Raw genomic sequence first — 6,772 nt, forward strand, 5'->3', positions numbered from 1 at the left:
TCACCAGGAAAATCCCAACAGATTTTCTGCTGCCTTCAGCTCCCTAGCAGAACCTGACATCCTCCCCCTTTGACCAACAGTTAATTTCCCAGTAGTACAGCTCAACAGGGCCAAAAGGAAGGCAACAGCCATGCACAAGGCAGTGGTGGACAGCACCAGCAGATAGGTGCTTCAAGGGAAGCAAACAAGACCCTGCCAGCACAGACCTTGCAGAATGCAATCATCTCTAACCCTGAGGCAGGAAGTCATGTATTGTGGGTGCCTTTATTTCCCAGGTCTCCCGTTCCTGTTTCTGAAGCCCAGCCAGCTCCCTCTTTCAGTCCCATAACAGCTTAGAACTTCACCTGCCCTTGCAATTTAAAGATATTTCAAGAAGCTCACAAAAAAAAATCAAATTAAAAGTTTAGTTTCGGGGGCAAAAAAAAAAAACAAACTTTGAAATCCATGCATGAGGCATCTTGACAAAGTTCATGAGAAATGCATGTTATGAAAAGCTATGCACAGATTTCAAATTTTTATACTGAAACCTATAAAAATTATTATCTTTTAATCCCATTGTCCCACAAACTTCTTTAAGTACCCTCAAACACTTCCAAATTTCAGTCCTCATCACAACTCCTACTTCCTCTCACCAGTAGATACCAGGGAGGCGAAGGCATTCTCAGGACCGAACTCAGTGTCAAGTGTGAGTGGCTCAGATCTTGCTGGCTCTAAGCTGACAAGCCCTTCACTAGGCTCAGCTGCCAATGTAACCACCGCTGCTAAGTGGATGGCCAAGGAGGCTCAACAACATTGCTGGCAGAACTGTAAATTTCCTGTTAGAGACACCACCTGCCTTTACCTGGCCAGCTCTCCTCCCAAGCCAGCTAGGTGATGGAAGTCAACAGAGTGCCTTCCCAAGGAGGTTCACACCTCCCTTAGGATGTACCCTATGTGAAGAGATAGATAGGTCTGGGCCTCATGACCGACAAGGCCTTAAAGTCCACCAGATTATTACCAAGCCCCTTCTTTCAGTTTCTATTTGCCTCTCAATCGGAGAACTTAGTCATGGTTTAGACAGCAGCTCTCAGGTTCTCCAAGAATGGCTCTTTTGTTCTAGACCCTATCTAGCCCACTTGGCGCCTCATTCCTTTGTAATCATAGCCTCTACTCTAACTTCAATGGCTCTACTCCAGGCCTGTGTGTATTGATGGTCCTGTCTCCCACTTAATGTTGTATGATTATTCAGAATTTCTGTACAAACCCCTCTACCTGCAAAAGATGAGTGGCTTTCTCCCAGTCTTGATTGGAATCAGCTTTAAACCACGTCCATCAAACAGTCTTCACAAGGGTCCAGAGACTGCCCCCCTTACTTCCTCTCCTCTATGAAATCCTCTCATTATTTGGTTAATGCCGCTCTTAGGATCACTGGTTGTTACTCTCACCCTGTCTTTTATACTACTTTAATCTGTTTAAGTGTTTACAGCAGTTGATAATGGAACAAATCAAGGCCTTCAACAACCAGGCAGTCAACCAAATGCTGCTACAGGAATACGCTCGGCTCCCCACCCAGGAGACAGCAGCTTGAGACATCGCCCCATGTCAGCAGGAAGTAGCTCTAAAGACAGATCATTGTCCCTCTACCCCCTCCTGGGCTTTTTGGGCTAATGCAATCCCATACAACTCCTGCTTTATAAAAAAAAAAGGGGGGGGGGTGTTAATAAAATGGCACTCTTATCTATGGCATGATCTATGCTCTGACACCACCCTAGGCTCTAGCCCCCACTGCCACTGCTGGAAGCCAGGTGGCCACATGGCCCAACCACCAGTGTCAGCTCTATCCCCATCCTAATGGGATTTGCTGTTCCTACTTCCCTGCCCGCACCCCGACAAAGTTTTAAAAGGACCTATTCCTGAACACGTGGCTCTCTTTCTCTCCATCTCCCAATCTCTCTCCTGATCTGTCTCTTTTCTGTCTCTCAATCTCTTATGCTCTCCTTCTCCCTCTTTTCCTTCTTTGCCCCTTCCCTCTGGTCTGTCGTGTTTCCCAATAAACCCTTTCCCTTTAAAAAAAATGCAAAAAAAGAAGTTTGAGTGGCTGACAGCTATTCCAAACCTGGTGCATGACTGTTGATAATAAGAATAAATTCTAGGTAGGCACTGTGGTATAGCAGATAGAGCTGCCACTTGTGGTTCTAGCACCCCTTATGTGTGCTCATTGGAGTCCTGGCTGCTCCACTTATGATCCAGCTGCCTGCTTGTGTGCCTAGGAAAACATCAGAGAATGTCCCAAGTGCTTGGGCCCCTGTATCCACATTGAAGACCCTGAAGAAGCTCCTGGCTTCGAACCTGCCCAGCTCTGGCCATTGCTACCATTTGGAGAGTGAGCCAGTGGATGGAAGATCTATCTCGATCCATCTCAAACTCTGCTTTTCAAATAAATAAGTAAATTTTCTAAAAAACTAAGAATTCCTAACTGCCAGGAAGTCAAATCATGAGATAAAGGATAATCTTTTCAGTATCATGGGGAATAGGCTATTTTAGACTAGTCTCTAAATGGGTACCAGACTATCTCCATCTGCTGCACAAACCCCACTTCCCTCTCTTCCTCACTATCCTTTCCCAAAAGATCAGGAAGGGAAGAAATCGAGTTATCAACAAAATCACGTTGATGACCCAATGTCTAGAAGAATCTTAACCATCTGAATAACACATCATCTTGTCTAAGAACAAAAAAAAGTTCCCTTGCTCTCATCTACCTCTTTGAAATTGAGAGGACTTAAAAAAAAAAGACAATGAAATGGCTTCCCAGTTCCCTACTGAAGTTATCACTGAAAACATAATGTATAATTTTAGGGGTATTTGTCACATTTCAAGCCAGAATTAAAATCTAGATGTTGATTCTGTTGTAATAGGATTGTGGTTTCCTTAATGAGTGCCAGAAAGCATTGCCTTTCTTGGGTTTGTGGGTTTGTGTTTGTGTGATTTTAATTAAAATTTGTACTACGAAGCTTATTAAAAGATGTCATAAGGAATTTTTGTTTAACTCTGATATTTTGATCACTACTTTAAACTGTTGCATAATAAATATCCTAAAGAGCCAAAGACAGTGTTTAAAATACAGGTGTCCTGAAGCACTTAGAAGAACAGTTTCAGACTCATACAGACTTAAGTTCAACATTGGGCTTTGTCATTTTCTAGGATCCTCTGTGACATAGGATAGTTACTAAACCTCCACATTTTAGCTTTCTCATCTGTAAAATGCAGTGATTAACACCCATGTCATGAAATGTTAAGAGGACTCAATGAGATAAAAACTGCAGACACAGAGAAATGTCCAGAATATTTGAGTCTCCATGTACAGTGGCTGTTAAGTAGCCGATCCCCTTCACATGGGACAGCAGTGAGAGAAGAGTCATGTCTATCCCCCACCATGGTACTGCACACAAAGTGGACCTACAGTTAACACTAGCCAGTTGAGTAGAAAGCACAGTGGTACAGGTAATTAAACCATTCAATAAGTATGTCAGGCACTTTTTATTTTCCAGGAAATGCCTAGAACACATAACATTTCCTCTCTTCAAGGAATTTACATTTTAGGGACAAGAAGCAAATAAAAACTTAACTCGCCAGTGTATTTCAAGTAATAGGGCCATAGCAACTATTAAATACAGAAGAGAATTACAGGGTCTGGTATTGTGTAGATTAAGTCCCTGCTTGGGATGCCCACATCCTATGTCAGAGTACCTGACTCAAGTCCCAGCTACTCTGCTTGTGATCCAGCTTGTTTTGAATTCCCAAATGCCTTCTGAATCAGAAAATCATGAAGTTTTTTTTTTATCTGGTAAGCAATTGTGTTCCTCCTCTTGAACTCCCACACCATATTTAACAGAGTTCACATCCTAATATCGCAGAAAGTTTACTAAGAATCCATCTAAGCCTCAAATCGCAAAGAAAATCAAGATTCCTGTGAATGGTAATATACCACTGTAACTCTGTCATTCCATGTCTCATGAAGAAAAGAAACCACTCTGTCTCTAACAGTGGGAATTTCATACAGAAAATAAGATCTTGGAAAGTAAAGACAGACTAAAGACACAGAGACAGATATACCACCACCACCCCCACCCCGAGAGAGACACGGAAACAGAGTCCCTTGTCTCTATGCCAACGAGGAACTTCATCAATGCAGTTGCCTACTTCTCACTCCATACTCCCTAACCCCACCAGGAATGCACAGAAGTGCATTGAATGGCAGGAATGGAATCAACAGATAAGAATGGCACCTTTCACCCTCTGGTTCCCACTGCTGGAACTCTTAGGAAACCAAGGTAAACCAAACATACGTGGAACATTCTGAAAAGTTATTAGGAAGAGATAATCAGCACCCAGGAAAGAGAACAAGCACATGAGCCAGGAAGCAATTTGAGGCTTGGTGCCTCCTTTGCATACCTTCTCCTTCTCATAAGAAGCCAAACTAGCCTCCTTCCCTCTAAAGTGTAAATAATTGATAACAGCCTTATGAATGGTCAGTATGGTAGACAAAAGAAATTCAAGAGTAACATCAACTAAAGTCATTTTTTAAAGAAATAATCTGTAAGATGTTCTATGTGCCAGACGATAAAATCTTGTCCTCTAGCTCACACAGTCTACCCAGAGAAACATATGGTTCAAATAAATATCATGCGACAGATACATAAGACCCAAGTGCAAAGGAAAAGCAGCATAAAAAGTGGTCCCAAGCAGAATCCCTGAACCTCAGCACCATTGGTATTTTGGATCAGATAATTTTATGTCAGCAGAGGGAGAGCTGTCTTTTGTACTGTAGGATGTTTGGTAATGTCCTTGGTCAGTATCTTCACCAACTTGTGACAACCAAAAACTTCTCCAGACATTGTCAAACGTCTCCCAAAAGAGCAAGATTAAGTATATTAAATAAACTTGAGCTGAAAATGAGTATACAAAGGTCAGCTCTGTGGAACACTAGGTTAATCCTCCACCTGTGGCGCTGGCATCCCATATGGGCTCCGGGTTCCAGTCCCAGTTGTTCCTCTTCCAGTCCAGTTCTCTGCTGTGGCCTGGAAAAGCAGTGGAAGGTGGCCCAAGTGCTTGGGCCCCTGCACCCGCATGGGAGACCAGGAAGAAGCTCTTGGCTCAGGCTTCAGATCAGCTCAGCTCTGATTGTTGCAGTCATTTGGGGAGTGAACCAGCGGAATGGACGACCTTTTTATCTCTCTGGCCCTACCTCTCTCTTTAATTCTGTCTTTCAAATAAGTAAAATAATTCTTTAACAAATTCTATAACCAGGCCAGCGCCGTGGCTCACTAGGCTAATCCTCCACCTGTGGCACCGGCACCCAGGTTCTAGTCCCAGCTGGGGCGCTGGATTCTGTCCCGGTTGCTCCTCTTCCAGTCCAGCTCTCTGCTGTGGCCAGGGAGTGCAGTGGAGGATGGCCCAAGTCCTTGGGCCCTGCACCTGCATGGGAGACCAGGAGAAAGCAGACCTGGCTCCTGGCTTCGGATCGGCGCAGTTCTGGCTGTAGCAGCCATTTGGGGGGTGAACCAACGGAAAAGGAAGACCTTTCTCTCTCACTGTCTGTAGCTCTACCTGTCAAATAAATAAATAATCTTTTTTTAAAAAAGGGTATACATATTGATTGCCTAATGAAAGATTCCAGGCAGGGAAATCATAATGTCAAAGCCTAAAACAGCCATCAAAATAGAACATAGTATGTGAGGAGGGGAACGGAGAAGGTTCAACGCCCAACCTCGATTCCTGATTCTTGCTGGTGCAAACTCTGAGACTCAACAGTGACGGATCAAGCAATTAGGTTCCTGCTACCCCAATCTTAGCTCTTGAGTTTTGGCCCCAGCCAGGGGCTGTTGTGGTCATCTGGGGAGTGAACCAGCAGATCAGAGCTGTATCTCAGACTTTCAAATACCTAAAATTGTAAATTAACAAAGGGAATCTAGTCTCCTAATTAGCTCCCATCATTCTACCCAGACAGTGAGGATCAATATGAGGTCCACAAAGGCAAGATAAGAGATATTTAAGAGGGCCTCAGCTGAATCTATGATTATGTGAACATGGAAGGCAAGGAAACTACAGAACTGCAGGACGCAGACTTAGAAGAAAAAGCTGAAGCCAGCTTAGAAGTGGGGCCTCTCAGACATGGGAAGTTTCAGTTGTCTGTGGAACAGCCATGTCAAGGTGTCTAGTAGGCAGTGCTACACATGAGGGCCCTTCAAAGTTTGTAGAAAACTGTAATTAAAAGTTGTGGCTGCAAAAGTATCTTTAAATCCATGTATTGTTTTCTGATAATACACATTTTCTGTCAACTTCTCAAAAATCCCCTCATGTATCTATTGCATGTGCGTGCACATGTGGGTCCTCATATGGGTGTGTACACACATCAGTAAATGCATATAAATTTACTTGGGAAAGACTTGGGCAGGCTTAAAAAAAAATTCTGGGGCCAGTGCTGTGGCACAGGAGGTTAGACCACACCCCATAGTGTCAGCATCCCATATGGGCACCGGTTCAAGTCCTGGATGCTCCACATCCAATCCAGCTTCCTGCTGCTGCACGTGGGAGGGCAGCAGAGGATGGTCCAGATGGTTGGGACCCTGCACCCATGTGAGAAACCTGGAGAAAACTCCTGGCTTCAGCAGGGCCCAGCCCTGGTGGTTGCAGCCATTTGGAGGGTGAACCAGTTGATGGAAGATCTGTCTCTCTTTCTGAGTAACTTTGACTTTCAAATACTTAAGGAAATCTTTTAAGATTTGAGATGTAG

General features: G+C 43.9%; 1 long non-coding RNA gene across 7 annotated transcripts in view; it reads right to left on the bottom strand.

Annotated features, from left to right (window-relative positions):
- The window catches only part of LOC149128700 (uncharacterized), a 306,251-nt gene extending 304,836 nt beyond the window's left edge, over positions 1-1,415 (bottom strand). For 6 of the 7 annotated variants that reach the window (XR_016236621.1, XR_016236624.1, XR_016236623.1 and 3 more), the window contains exon 1: positions 1,252-1,415. This is a non-coding gene — a long non-coding RNA (uncharacterized LOC149128700). Of the gene's footprint in view, positions 1-632; positions 871-1,251 lie in introns of those variants that run through there. The other variant, XR_016236627.1, reaches the window with a different exon arrangement.
- Positions 1,416-6,772: the final 5,357 nt, after the last annotated feature.

This window comes from Oryctolagus cuniculus, chromosome 1, assembly GCF_051225735.1.
Source record: "Oryctolagus cuniculus isolate XC-2025 breed Fujian yellow rabbit chromosome 1, ASM5122573v1, whole genome shotgun sequence".
Classification (NCBI taxonomy): Eukaryota; Metazoa; Chordata; class Mammalia; order Lagomorpha; family Leporidae; genus Oryctolagus; species Oryctolagus cuniculus.